General features: G+C 42.3%; 1 long non-coding RNA gene across 1 annotated transcript; it reads right to left on the bottom strand.

Annotated features, from left to right (window-relative positions):
• Nucleotides 1–8817: 8817 nt before the first annotated feature.
• On the bottom strand, nt 8818–12284 carry LOC123648957. Its single transcript, XR_006738846.1, has 2 exons — nt 11629–12284; nt 8818–9693 (listed from the first exon to the last, which is right to left on the bottom strand). It is a non-coding gene; the product is annotated as an uncharacterized LOC123648957 (long non-coding RNA).
• Nucleotides 12285–14598: the final 2314 nt, after the last annotated feature.

The raw sequence follows: 14598 nt of genomic DNA, 5'->3' as shown, positions 1-14598 counted from the left end.
GTGTCCCTCTCACTCCCACCGTCCTGTCCTGGCCACTGAGGCCCACAGCTGTTATCTCCTCCTCTGCTTTGCCCACTGGCCTCGGAGACAGGACCAGTCACTTACTGAAGGTCAGGTTTATCCTTCGCACTCCAGCTCAGCCCATTTTGGGACTTAGCTCTTTGGTTTTCCTACACATGCGTCGTGTAAGTGAGAATAGTTTATGAACAGCTGTTCAGAGCTGGATGATTTTTTCCTACTTCATCCTTCACTAGGGTTTTTCTCTTTCTATGTGAGGATTCTCTGAGAGCTCTGGCAGGAGGTCTGATTTGAAACCCAGGCTGAGACCAGGTACGGTCACGGAGATACTGGTGTTGATTTGTAATGTGTACTTTGAAGTCCAGATTTCTCTTTAATGTTATTGTCTGACGTTTTTATTTTCCACTAGGAAGCTGCATTGCACTAATAATCACTTCTTCTGTTTCTTAGTTGATTGATCTGTATGGCATGAACCCAGAGTTTGACTCCTGCTTTTCTTCCTGGCACTTACCCCTGGGGGGGACGCGTACCCCTCCTCAGCACTGATAAAGATCCCAGTCCTGCACTGGCGCTGTGGGGCCACGAGGCACTTAGGGCTGGTTGGTCCCTTTCCACATGACATAATGTGTTTTGTCAAAGTTGGAACACATTGAAACTATGAACGAGGGCAGTTCCTTGACTTGTTTGGATCTAGAGACACTTGAAGGAACTAAAAATAGCTTCATAGGGAGAGAAATGTATTGGGACATTTCTCCTTTTGGAAGAAGCTCTATTCATTCTGTCTCAAGCTTCCTGGGAAACAGCATCTCTGCTTCCAGTCCCAGGGGAGCCACAGTGCGGATCAGTGCCTCGAGTCCTCTGAGGATCCTGTCCAGGCCTTGTGCCCCCGACCCCAGGAGGGAAGGGCTCACTGCCAAACAGGAGCGTGGGGGGCTGAAGCCCCGGGAGTTGTTAGAGCTTGAGGGGCTGCTCAGTGTTACACTGAGTGAGCAGGAAGTGCTTTGTGGCAGGAGGTGCCCTGTGGCAGGAGGTGCGTTGTGGCAGGAGGTGCGCTGTGGCAGGAGGTGCCCTGTGGCAGGAGGTGCGCTGTGGCAGGAGGTGCCCTGTGGCAGGAGGTGTGTTGTGGCAGGAGGTGTGTTGTGGCAGGAGGTGTGTTGTGGCAGGAGGTGCCCTGTGGCAGGAGGTGTGTTGTGGCAGGAGGTGTGTTGTGGCAGGAGGTGCCCTGAGGCAGGAGGTGCCCTGTGGCAGGAGGTGCGCTGGGGCAGGAGGTGCGCTGGGGCAGGAGGTGTGTTGTGGCAGGAGGTGCGTTGTTGGAGGAGGTGCGCTGTGGCAGGAGGTGCGTTGAGGCAGGAGGTGCGTTGTGGCAGGAGGTGCGTTGTGGCAGGAGGTGCGCTGTGGCAGGAGGTGCACTGGGGCAGGAGGTGCGCTGTGGCAGGAGGTGCCCTGTGGCAGGAGGTGCGTTGTGGCAGGAGGTGTGTTGTGGCAGGAGGTGTGTTGTGGCAGGAGATGCGCTGTGGCAGGAGATGCGCTGTGGCAGGAGGTGCGCTGTGGCAGGAGGTGCCCTGTGGCAGGAGGTGTGCTGTAGCTAGGGGAGATGCTGACAGAGAAGCGCTCTGGAGGGGTAGGTGGGCTGGGTGTTGAACCTAAATCATTGAATGGAATGTTTAACAGTGTTACCCCACTAGAATGATTGCTCCGTACAAGTTGACAAGGGACAGCTACTGTGATTCCCATCTTTTAATTTTCAAATGTTGGTAGGATGACTTGTTCAAAAGCAGCTCAAACTCTGGAAGAGAGCCAGAATGTTCAGCTAAGTTTCCCCATCCCGGCCACAACTTAGGTGGCTTTGGTCTTCTCAAACGATTGTCAGCTTAGAGTTAGACAGCGTGGATGTGAATTCCAACAGTGTCACTCAAGAGTTAGGGAATCACCTTGTGCTTTAGTATCTGTGTGTGTAAAAATGGGAACAACATTTTCATCCTTCCTGCTACGCAGTGTGATCTTAAAGATTAACGTATTCAACAAGTATTTGACGTATTCAACAAGAATATTTGCTGTATGTCACGTATCTTGCGGAGAGCTATAGATACAAACCTGAAAAGACCCCATCCCTACCTTTCAAGAGCTGCAGACTGGTGGGGAGATCAACCTTGAGGCAAATATTTACACACACACAGGAAGTGAACCTAATGGGGACGTGTAAGTTTGCTTGGAACATCAGAGAAGGTGGTGGAAGAAGAGGAGACAAATTGGAAGGAACACTAGAGTTTGTGGGGTGAGAATTCACAAGGCCTGGTGTGTTGCAGCAGCCAGACAGGACTAGACCTGCCGGGCCCCTGCAGGGCAAGGCAGGCAGGCCTCCGGCCATGGATACATGTGGGGGAACCATGAAATAGAGCGGGTGGGGAATGAGTCAGATTTGTGAATTAAAGAAGAGCACAGGATCGGGGGTATGGGGAGTGGATGAGAGCAGGGTGGCACTTGAGCAGAGGAGACCAGGTAGGAATAGCCCAGGAACAGATGATACGGGCCATCATCGGACAGTGGCAGGAGGGAGAGGAAGGGATGGGCATAAGGGGTCTTTAGGATTATCTCACTTTATAAATACCAGAAAACACAGGGGACCAAAATAGATATCATTGCACATAAATTAAATTTCAATAATGCAGTTTTTAAAAAAAACCATCTTACAGAATGTGAACTGTATCTCAATGAAAAGGAAAAAAAAAAAAGAATTATCAGTATTTATGTCAGCAAAGATGAATAAAAATATAATTTCCCCCAAATCAATAGTAAATATCTCTGAGTAGTGGCATTTGGGGTGATTTGAGGTCTTTTCTTACCGTTATTTAAAATTTTTGACATCAGCCATGCAATACCTGTGTAGTTAGTGTGGATATAAATGAAAGCTAGGTTGTCTTCATCTGTATTCATCAAACCAAGGCCTCTTCCAGCTTTGATTCTCTCTATGTCTTGGCATTTTGCTCATACATAAAACTGAACAAGGACTAAATATATTTGGTGATTAAATGGGAAATAAAAGAAAGGAGAAACCCTTCATCTTTGATGCCTTCATATTTTGCCTCAAAAGATGACCCTAGTTTAAAAGGAAATTGTAAATGATAAAACAAAGGCTTTGTTGAAACGACTGCCCTAAACACGGGCCTTCTAGAACATTCCTTTAGATTTTTCTGAATGTCGTGCCAAGCACAATTTCACAGGGTGATGGGCACACTGTGCATTTTCCTGGGTTTATAAATATTTAGCACCATGATTACCCATAAATCCAGGGATCGCAATGGAACTGTTCTTCCCTGGCAGTCTGTTTTTTTCATCCGGAATTATGTTAAGATTCAGAAAGGACTGGCTGTCATTTAGTTCTGTTATTTGGGAGAACTGTAATTCTGTATTTCTGTCATTGGGCCAGGGCCCAGGTTTTTTAGAATGGTATGTTGATCTTTTTTCATCATTGGAGTTATAAAACAGAAAATTTGGGTTCACGATGGCAACCTTTCCTGAAGGCCAGCTTCCCTGTGCAAAAGACAGAAGGGGGTGGAATTTCCATTTACAGCACATTTCCCGGTCACAGCCACCTGGTCTGCCCCATGTCATCGTCGTTTAAACAAAGAGGTTCAGCCTATTCAGTGAAGATGACTTTTTCTTTCAATTTATTTTTATTTTTTATTGATATATACATAATATTTTTATATATTTATGGGGCACACGTGATATTTCGTTATGTGCATAGAATGTGTAGTGACAGAAGGAATAAGTCCTAAAGATGATGTTTTTAGAGCTGACGCTCTGTGGTTGTGAGTGAAAGGAGGAGGAAATGAGTCACTGCTGGTGAGGGAAAGCGTCCCAAGCTGGGACTGCTGGCTCCCGGGTCAGCCCCTCTGCCTCAGTAGGGCACGCTGCTCTGCGCTGTGCCAACTTTGGGAAGCAGGAAATAGTCTCTCCAGAAAATAATGTGGGAGGAGGAGTAGGGGGCTTATGGTCCATTAAGGTCAGAACAATGAGGGTTGGTTTCATTTTCACACTTCAGTGAAAACCCAAGACCCTTTTCCATTCTGGGACGGCCTCTCTACTGCTTGTCAGGCAACGCTGTCATGGGACCTGTGCCCTCTGTGTTGTCAGAACACTTTCTGACCACAAGCTTTGCTCAGCTGGTTGAAGAACCAGCTTGGGGTCTTGTCCCTGTCACATGGAGGGCAGAACGGAGTGAGTCCAAGAAGAGAGGAGGATTTGGCCATTCCCTGGATGCCCCTTATCAAAGGGAGCAGGAACAGGTGTGGGTTTTAAGCATGCTGTTAACTTCCACCGGCTCTCATGGTGGAATGGTTGTGGTTGGCAGATAGATTATGGATGGCTGCTGGGGAAGAAGTTACAGTTTTGTTCTTCAATAAAAGGACAGGTGTAAAGCTCTTAGGTGAGTGATCACTTTTAACACATTTAACTCAGATCAAGTTCTCCTCCAATCCAGAATCTCCAACCCTTTCTTTCATGTAGTACTCTAAGCCCATGTCCTTCTTAGACTGGCCACTGGGGCCCAGTGTTCTCTGGTCCCAGCCTGCTCGGACCCATCCTCTGCTCACCCCGCCTACACGCCCCTCATACCCACTCTCCTCGCTCCGCTCAGGCCTCCTTGCTATTCCTTCCATTCGCTCCTGCAGGAGGCCTGGAAGGCTCGTCCCAGATCTTCAGCTCCTCCTTCCAGCCTCTGCTCCAATCCCACCTTCCCAGTGACACCTGCTCAACCACCACGGGAATGACAACTTTCACCTCCTGTGCCCGCATACCCAGCCCTCTTCTCCTTTTTCCCTCTTGCGCTTTTCACATCTGTAGCACACTTACTCATTATATATATTCAGCTGCTACGTATAATTTACTTATTTAAGAAGGGAGGGATCCTTCTCTCTTTTTTTCACTGGTGTACCCCAAATGGCTCCATCCATGCCCAGCACACAGTAGGTCCTCAAGTAGGTATCAATGGAACTTACTGAAGATTCAGTGGATCAGCTTTTCCATCTGCCTAAAATGATATTCTTTGTGTACATCATGGGGATGCCATGAACAAAGAAGCATGATGATGGTTTAAAGTTCTCTTGGCTTCTTACAACATGCAAGGCATTGAGTTAATCTCTTTGTGGTCATGGAGGTAGCTGTCATTATCCTTAGTTTATAGTTAAGAGAAGCTGAGGTTTAGAGGGTTTGGAGAGTAATACAACATGGTTTCAAACCCGTGTCCTACTGACTCAAAGGCCCACAGTCATGACCACTATGATATACTGGACGTGAGGCAGCAGACTCAGTGGTGTTCCCTTTGCCTTCTGGATGGCACATTGTAACCCCTGAGGCAGTGGACAGCACTGCTGGCAGAGCCCAGACAGCAGGCTCGGGCCATGGATACTCAGACAACAATGACCTGGTTTGACTGTGGCAGTGGCAGGGCAGAGAGGCATTGTCTTTTTCCAAAAGGACACAGGCCCACTTGAGACGTGTAGCATAGCATGGAGGGCTGGTCCAAGCCTGCCAGGAGTTCTGGGAGTAACGCCCTGAAAGATGCTGGGCTGCATCTATAGCTAAAGAAGCCTGGCTCACTTCCACTTTGCTTCACCATCCCTCCAGGTGGCTTTAAGCAATGTTTAGTTTTCTTATTTCATCACAGAAGCAATACATGTTCACTGTAGAGAATTTGCAAAGTACCAGTATAATAGGAGAGTCATCCCCAGTTCTACCATCCAGAGATGTTGATGCTGACAACATGATTATAGCCAATATTTTTTGAGCCTTTACTGTGTTCTGGTGCTGCACTAAGCACTTAATATGGATTTCTCACTCTTAAAACGCTCACACCAAGTCTCATTATAGTTGTGGTTTCAATTTCCTCATCATGATCAGTGAGGTTGTGCGTCTTTTCATATGATTATTGGCCCTTTGCTTATCTTCCTTGGAGAATTGTCTATTCAAGTCCCTTGCCCACTTTTGAATTGGATTGTTTGTTTCTTGTTGAGTTTCAGGAGTCTTCTATATAGTCTGGATATTAATCGCCTATCAGATACACAATTTGCAAATATTTTCTCCCATTCTGTGGGTTGCCTTTTTACTCTGTTGGTAGTGGTTTTGACGTACAAATTTTTAAAATTTTCATGAAGTACAATTTGTCTATTCTTTCTTGTATCCATGCTGTATAAACTACCCACCTGTTAGTCACTTAATAGTCATCTTGGTTATCAGATTGAAAAAAATATAGTGGTTTCAGGTTTCCACTGGGGGTGTTGGAACATATCTCTCATAAATCAGGGGGGACTACTGTAATGTTCTACTTTGTCTCTTATAACCGTTTTGATTTAAAGTTTATTTTGTCTGAAATTAGAATAGCCACCCTTGGTTATTATTGTCAATGGAAAAGAAGCCAAACTCTGTAAAATAATTTTAAAGAGATTTATTCTGAACCAAATTTGAGGACCATGACCCAGAGCCTACCCAAGAAGCCTTGAGCAAGTAAATTTGCTGTGGCTGGGTTACAGTTTGGTTTTATACCTTTCAGGGAGACAGGGGTTACAGGTAAAGTCATAAATCAATACATGGAAGGCATACATTGGTTTGGCCCAAAAAGATGGGCCATCTTGAAGTAAGGGTGGGGCGGGGGGAGGCTTACAGGTTATAGGTGGGTTTAAAGATTCTTTGACTTGTAATTGGTTAAAAGCATGAAGCTTTGTCTAAAGGCTTGAATGTTTTAAGATAAGGAGGTCTATTTATCAGAGACAAGCCACCAGACATATATTTGTTGTATAAATTGAGGACCTGCAGGTTTGTCTTGCATAGCCTTAGGCCAGTTAATGAGTTACAAAGGATATCTTCAAGAAGGGAGGGGGGAATGATGAGACACATCTGACCTCCCTCCTCGTGGCAGGCAATTTAGTTTTAAGATAACCCCTTGGCCAGCAGGGGGTCCATTCAATCAGCTGGTGGGGTAGGGGGAGCCTTAAGATTTTAGTTTAGTTTGCACTATTCACATGGAATATCTTTTTGCATCATTACATTTTCAACCTATTTGTGTTTTTGCATCTGAAATGAGTCACTTGTAGACAGCATATATTTGGACCATGTTTTTGTTTTTTTATCCATTTTGTCAGTTTCTGTCTTTTGATTGGAGGGTTTAATCAATTTATATTTAAAGTAATTACTGATAAGGAGGGACTTACTTCTGCCATTTTGTTATTTGTTTTCTATATGTTTTTGTCCCTTATTTCTTGCATTAATATCTTCTCTGTGTTTAGGTGATTTTTTTGTAGTATAATGTTTTAATTCCTTTCTCATTTCTTTTTGTGTATTTTCTATAGGTATTTTCTTTGAGGTTACCATTGGGATTACATTTAACATCCTAAAGTTATAAGACTTTAATCTGAATTTATACTAGTTTAATAATATACAAAAACTCTACTCCTTTAACAGCTATGTCCCCACTTAAGCTATATCCCCATCTACTTAAGACATGTAGAAAACAAAAAGTTGAGCTATGCACTCTTGTTACAATAATACTACCTTTTATACTTGTCCATGTTATTACCTTTATTAAGATCTTCATTTCTTCACAGGGCTTAAAGTTACTGTCTAGTGTCCTTTCATTTCAACCTGCTGGACTTCCTTCAGCATTTCTTGCAGGGCAGATCTATTGGTAACAAATTCTCTCAACTTTTTTTTTTATCTGGGATGTCTTGATTTCTCCCTCAATTTTGAAGGACAGTTTTTCTGTATATAGAACTATGATATTGTGAAATAAATATTTGGTCTTTGTCCCTGTTTCCAGGCATATAGCTTCTAAAATCCTTGTTATCTCCTGAGTGATAAGAGTGTGTTTTGTATGCTAATAAGATGAATAGTGGCTGGTGGCCCCTAGATAGCTTCAGGATGGGGGCTAGTCACCTGAAAGGCCAATGCTTGATCAGTGGGTTGGGATTTCAGCCCCACCCTCCAACCCCTGGGAAGTGGGGAGGGTTGAAGGTTTAGTTGATCACTAATGGCTAATGATTTAATCAGTCATGCTTACAGAATGAAACCTCCATAAAGGCCCCCCCAAAATGCAATCAGGGAGCTTCTGGATAGCTGAACACACAGAGGTGTGTGGAAGGTGGTGGGCTGAGAGAGGGCATGGGAGCTCTGCACCCCTTCTCCCATACCTCATCCTATGCATCTCTTCCATTTGGCTGTTCATCATATTATAATAAATATTTAAAAGTAAATAAAATATTTCCCTGAGTTCTATGAGTCACTCTAGCAAATTAATCAAATCAATTTATAGTCAGTTGGTCGGAAATATAGGTGACAACCTATTAGTTGGCAACTGGCATCTGAAGTGGAGGGCAGTCTTGTGGGACTGAGCCCTCAACTGGTGGGAACTTATGTTCTTTCCAGGCAGGTAGTGTCAGAATTGAATTGAAATAGAGGATACCCAGCTGGTGCCTGCTGGAGAATTGATTGGTTGCTGGTGGAGAGAAATCCCCACACATTTTGGTGGCCGGAGATGATGTATTCTGTGTTGTGTTGACTATAAATGGTGAGTATAGAGGAGAAAACATTTTGGTTTCTTTTCCCTATATCCTTACAAGAACTCAATTGACAGGTGGTTTTGGTTTTTTTTTAAATTTTGTTTTAGCACCACTGCCTTCTGGCCTCTATTTCTGATAAGAAATCTGCTGATAATCTCATTGAAGATCCCTTGTATGTGATGAATCACTTTTCTCTTACTACTTTCAAAATTCTCTTTGTCCTTTGGCAGTTTGATTATACTATTTCTTAGTGAGGGTCTCTTTGAGTTCATCCTACTTCCATGTCCATCCTACATCCATGCTTCTTGGATGTTTATATTCATGTATTCATCAAATTTGGGGAGTTTTTAGATATTATTTCTTCATATATTCTCTTTGCTGTTTTCTCTTTTCTTCTTCTTGGACTAGCACAGTTATTTTTGGTCAGCTTGATGGTATCCCACAAGTCCTTTAGGCTCTGTTCACTTTTCTTAAATCTTTTTTTTTTTTTTTTTTTTTCAGTTCCTCACACACAATTATCCTGTCTTCAAGTTACTGGTTCTGCCTTCTGCCTGCTCAAATCTGCCTTTGAGTCCCTCTAGTGAATTTTTCATTTCAGTTATTGTACTTTTCAGCTCCAGAATATCTTTTTTATTTCTTTTTAGGTTTTCTATCTCTGATGAAACATTTTGTTCACACATTGTTTTCTTGACTTTTCTATGTCATCTTTTAGTTCTTTGAACATCTTTAAGATAGTTTTATAAAAGTCTTTGTCGATTAGTTCCACCATCAGGTCTTTTTTAGGAATAGTTTCTGTTGGTTTATTTTTTTCTTTAAATGGGTCATACTTTCCTGTTTCCTTGCATGCCTTGTGATTATTTTTTTGAAAATTGCACATTTGGTCTAACAATACAGTAACTCTGTAAACCAGATTCTCCCCATTTCCCAAATTTCGCTTGTTTTGGGTTTGGTTTTCTGACTGTTCTAGGCTGCCTCAGTGCCAACAGTCAGCTTGAAGTGTAAATGTAAGGCCTTGTGAGGTCTTTTTTGAGGCTGCATCTTCCTCTGGGCATGTGCTGTGAATTTTTAATCTACCCCGTATATGTGGTTGCCATTGAGTGTCCTAAACTTCAATGTGTAGTTCCTAGAAGAGACAAAAGACAAAAGTGAAAGGAAGAAAAAGGCACCAGCCCTTTAAATCCCTTGGATGTTATTTCAGCCAGAGTTGACTTTGGCTGAGTTTTTTGTTAAAACAGCTTTATTGAGATATAATTTATATGCCATAAATATCACTCATTTAAAGAATACAATTCAATGGTTTTTAGTGTATTTACAGAGTTGTACGACCATTGCCATATCTATTTTAGAACATTTAAGAGGGGGAGGGGCTTGCAACACTGAGGGGAAGTGGAACAACAATGGTCGCTGCCTCCATTTTTGCATCTCTGTGATCAGGAGCAACAATCAGATCAAAGCACAGATGCCTAATATTTGGAGGACAGGGACCTTTTTGCTCACCTTAGCCCCTGCAAGTTGTGTGTAGGTTGCTCCAGGAACAACCTGCTACTGTGGGAGTGGGGGACAGGTAGCTGCTACTGTGCTAAAAGGTGAGATTGACTGAAATTAACTACAATTTACCGCCCTACCTTTCCCCTGGAAGTTAGGAGTCTTCAATAGACTCCAGAGTTCCCAAATAGTTATATCAGACAAATTCTGCCAGAGTGATTGTTAACAGATTTCCAGTACTTCCTACTTCACCATCTTCCCAGAATCCTCCATATACTTTTATAATACACATCTATACACTTTATAATTCAAACACAGGACTGGAAGTACTATATTTAAAATTAATAGCTGGATGACTGGGGTAGGGAGAAGACTAATGAGTACAGGGTTTCTTTGGAAGATGACAAAAATGTTCTAAAATAGATGCGGCAATGGTTGCACAGCTCTGCAAATATACTAGAAACTACTGAAGTGTATTCTTTAAATAGGTGACATTTATGGTATACAAATTACATCTCAATAAAGCTATTTTTTAAAAAAGAAAACTCAGCCAAATCCAACACAAAGCCCTTTTAAAATGCTACTGCATAAGAAATTTTGCTAAAAATGAGCCAAAACTATATGCATAATATTTTAGAATAAGTAGAATGAAAAATTATCAAAGTTATTTAAAAAGAAAAAGTAAGGTTGTATTATAGTAAATTTCAGAGTCATTTTAATTTTGTGGGACAAAAAAGATCTCCCAACCACTTTGGAAACTGGTTTCTCTCCTCTCCCCCACTGATACGGAGTGAGTACCTGTCTATGTTAATAACTATATTACATGCAGTTTCCTCCTGTCTTCCTTTATTTTTTCCTTAATATTATTATTCCCTGGCTTCCCATCTTATGCTGGGTATTTTGCATGCACTATCTCATGCACTCATGCATGTAAGCTGCACTCACATATGTGCTCACACACAGACAACCCTGATGAGAGAGGTTCTTTTATTAGACCCCATCTTAAAGATGAGAAATCTCAAGCACAAAAAGGTTAACTCAATCTGTTACCCATTACCATTTTTCTTCCTGGGATTTTGCACTGGAATAATGCTTAGAAAGCTCTTCTGTAGATCATGCACCTCAGCTTTTCTGTAGTACTTTACTTTCTTTATATTTACATCTTTAAGCTATCTAGAATTAATTTAGGAGCACAGTTAGGCAAGACTCTAATTTTAATTTATAATAAATGGTTGGTTAATGGTTTTTAAAACAGTATGAAAATGATTCATCCCTCCATTTGAGATGTTTATTATAATACTAAATTCTAATATCTAAATTTAATATCTAAGGTACTACATTTAATATCTATTTTTGGACTTTGTTCTTTTTATTGGGTTAGTCCAATTTGAGGCAAGGAATTTTGTGCCCTTTTACTATCTTGTTATCTTCACTGTACTACTTGGTCTTTATGGTTTCAGATCTAGGTAATCATTACATTTTCTTACATTATGTAAGAAAAATGGCCCTGTTTTACAGAAAGATAAAACGATTATTTAGATTCATATTTGTTTTAACTGGTTCCAACACTTACCACTCATCCTTTTGTGCCATGACTTCTTCATTCTTGTGCCCTTGAATTTCTGGTTAGTTCGGGTCCTGGGTCCCTGAGACAGTGGGCAGGTGGGCGGAGAGGGAGGAGTGTCCTCCCCTTCCTAGGGCTCTCTCTCCACGAGCCGGCGTTTCCTAGGTTGGCTTTTCTCTCTTGAGCATCACCTGCTCTGTAATCAGCAACTGTTTGTCCAAACATTTGGCTGAAACATTAGGTTGTCTTCAGCCGTGGTTGTTGGTATTGAACGTTTTCTCCTTCCTCTGAGTTTCCACGGATGAGAAACTGCACAGAGGGCTGCTACCCAGATGTCTCTTAAATATTCATTTTAACTTTTCTCCATCAACATAGAGAGATTTAATTTATTTATGAATATATGCATAAGATCTCTTCTGATTTCATCAAAATAAGCAGTTTCTGAAACGAGGAGAATATCCTCATTTAGGAATACAGGAAGAAAAATGTCAAATTTAGAATCTTCAGACTTTCAGGAGTAAGCCAGGAAGAGATGGGAGCCCGCAGAACATGAAGGTCATCTTCCCCCAGGAAGGACCTGCTCCTAGAGAAACTTGGGGCTGCTCTAAGCACACAGTGTTTTCTGGCACCGCTCGCAAACTGCTGTAGCCAATGCAAACATGACTTTGCTGTGAGGCTGGCTTCCCTGCAGTCCCATGTCCTGTCAGTCGGCATGCCAGAGCCGTGAAGGAGAACAGAAATGAGTCCTAAATGCTGCGGCTATTTTTGGAATGTCTTCCTTTTGTAGGAGACCAAGTTGCTAGTGTTTGCTGGTGTTCCGAACAAATTGTTCCTCATCCTGAGCAATGGTATGAGGCCTTCCTGGCCTGGAAGATGATCATCCAAAGGTATTTGTTTGTTCATTCATTTGTTTTTTTCACCCCTGCCTGTCCCAGTGCCCGGGCAGCATCAGTCCCTAGAAAATGACCTTTTCTTCTGTTGAGCATGATGACTGGTCATCTGCCCAATTTTAAAGGGTCCCACGTGGTGAACATTCAGGGGAACGTCCCTCATGGGAAGGACAGGTTGCATATGGGAAGCAGCCACATGCCGACTGCCCTGTGGTCTGCAGGTTACGCTTGAAAATACAGCCAAGTGTGTGTTCATGCTTACTGCACGTCTGGCATGATGTTTCTGGATTACTGATATACCTGCTAGTGAAAGTTGCTGTCGGTGTGCACTAGATATCAAAGAGGGATACAGAAGTAGCCCCAGGGGCTTCCTGACCCCTTTGACCAGCATTACATTCTAATTCTGAACTAAATTTATTGTTAGCATAAAATATATTCATGTTTGGTTGTTTGAGGAAATTGAAGCACAGAAAACTTAATTACATCAAATACCAAACCTTACTCACTTACATTTTTCCCAGTCCACAAATGTTGGGCACCAATTGCATGACAAGCACTAGAATACAACAGTGCGAACCCTGGTCTCATGGTACTTACAGTGTATTGGAGCAGACACAGGCGGAAATGTGTTCAGAACACAGTGGTTAAGTGCCAGGATCAGGGTAAATAGAGTGTAGCCCAGGAACTCTAGAGAGGGGTGTCTCACTATGATGGCATGGGGGTCAGAGAAGTTTCCTGAAGATGAGCCCTGAATGATACATACAGGAGGTGTCCAGGTAGACAGGGAACAGGGAAGGACATTCCAGGCAGAAGTTACAGCTTAGAGATGCTACTGGGAGGTACAGATAGCTCAGTCTGACTGCAGCCTTGTGATTACAGAAGTACCCGAGCCCCGTGAGATGGGTTATAGACGTCTAACCCCATGGAGCCTCATGACAATGAGTTCTGTGTCCAGAACTAATTTTGGTCTTCCTACCCTTAATCTGAGCTGCAAATATATACTTAATAGGAATAAAGTGCCACACTTATTTTATGTTCTTTGTACTCCTTTCGTCAAATGAGTCAAGATGGGATAAAGAGACAAGTGGCATTCAGCCAAACATGGAATGAGTATAAAATTTGTGTAAAATGCTGTCTATGAGATATGAGTATTTTAAAAAAGAACAATAATACTAATTAAATTTTATGACATTTCCTACTGTCCAAAAAAAACAAAACAAAAAAAAACGAGCTTGCAGTTGAAACCGGGATCTAACTAATTTTTTAAGTGATATGTTATTCCGGTAACTATATGTGTATGTGTGTGTGCGCATGTGTATTTTTTTATTTATTTACCTACACACTGGTAACTCAGGGATTCTCAGACATTAAACTGCATCAGAATCATGTGGAGGGCTTGTTAAAACATTTTTGCTGGTTCCCGCCTTTAGTGTTTCTGACTCAATGTGTTTGGGGTTGGAGTCCAAGAATTTGTGTTTCTCATAAGTTCCTGCGTGGTGCTGATGCTGCTGGTCCAGGGACCACTGATGTAAGTGCAAGCAAATTAACACCTTGACTGCCACACTAGAAAAAAAATTTTTCCTTGGGGTCACAGTATTTTATTATGAAAATAGAATAAAAACATTGAAAACAAAATGATCTTTTCTAATTTAATGAAAAATTTGTATTTTGTTGTTGTTGTCTTCTGTGCGTGAGTTATATGCAACTTGAAAAATAGTTCTCATGGCTCCCAAGGTGAAGAGATATGTGAGTTAACATACGCTTCACGAGGCTCTGGGCTCAAAACCAGCATGAGTTAACTACAACTCACGTGGCAGTTAATGTGTGGAAGAAGTTCAAGGGTATGAGAGCCAACACTTTAAGGCCTAATCAGAGCAGGATAAAGTTAAAGTTAGTTGGGAGGTGAATTTTGTGCCTGCGTTCAAAGGAGGGGAGAAAAGTTGGGTGTCAAACATGAGCCAAGAGGTCATGTAGGCTTGAGGGGGAGGCACGTACAAAAAGCAGGTAGAAAAGCAATTTGGCTTAAATGGGCAATACCCTAGTTGTCTTGAACTGTGTAGAGAATTTCTGGTTATGAAATAATGAAAAA

Source organism: Lemur catta, chromosome 13, assembly GCF_020740605.2.
Source record: "Lemur catta isolate mLemCat1 chromosome 13, mLemCat1.pri, whole genome shotgun sequence".
Taxonomy (NCBI): domain Eukaryota; kingdom Metazoa; phylum Chordata; class Mammalia; order Primates; family Lemuridae; genus Lemur; species Lemur catta.
The sequence above is the reverse complement of the archived record's forward strand: the minus strand, read 5'-3'. Positions and strand labels throughout refer to the sequence as shown.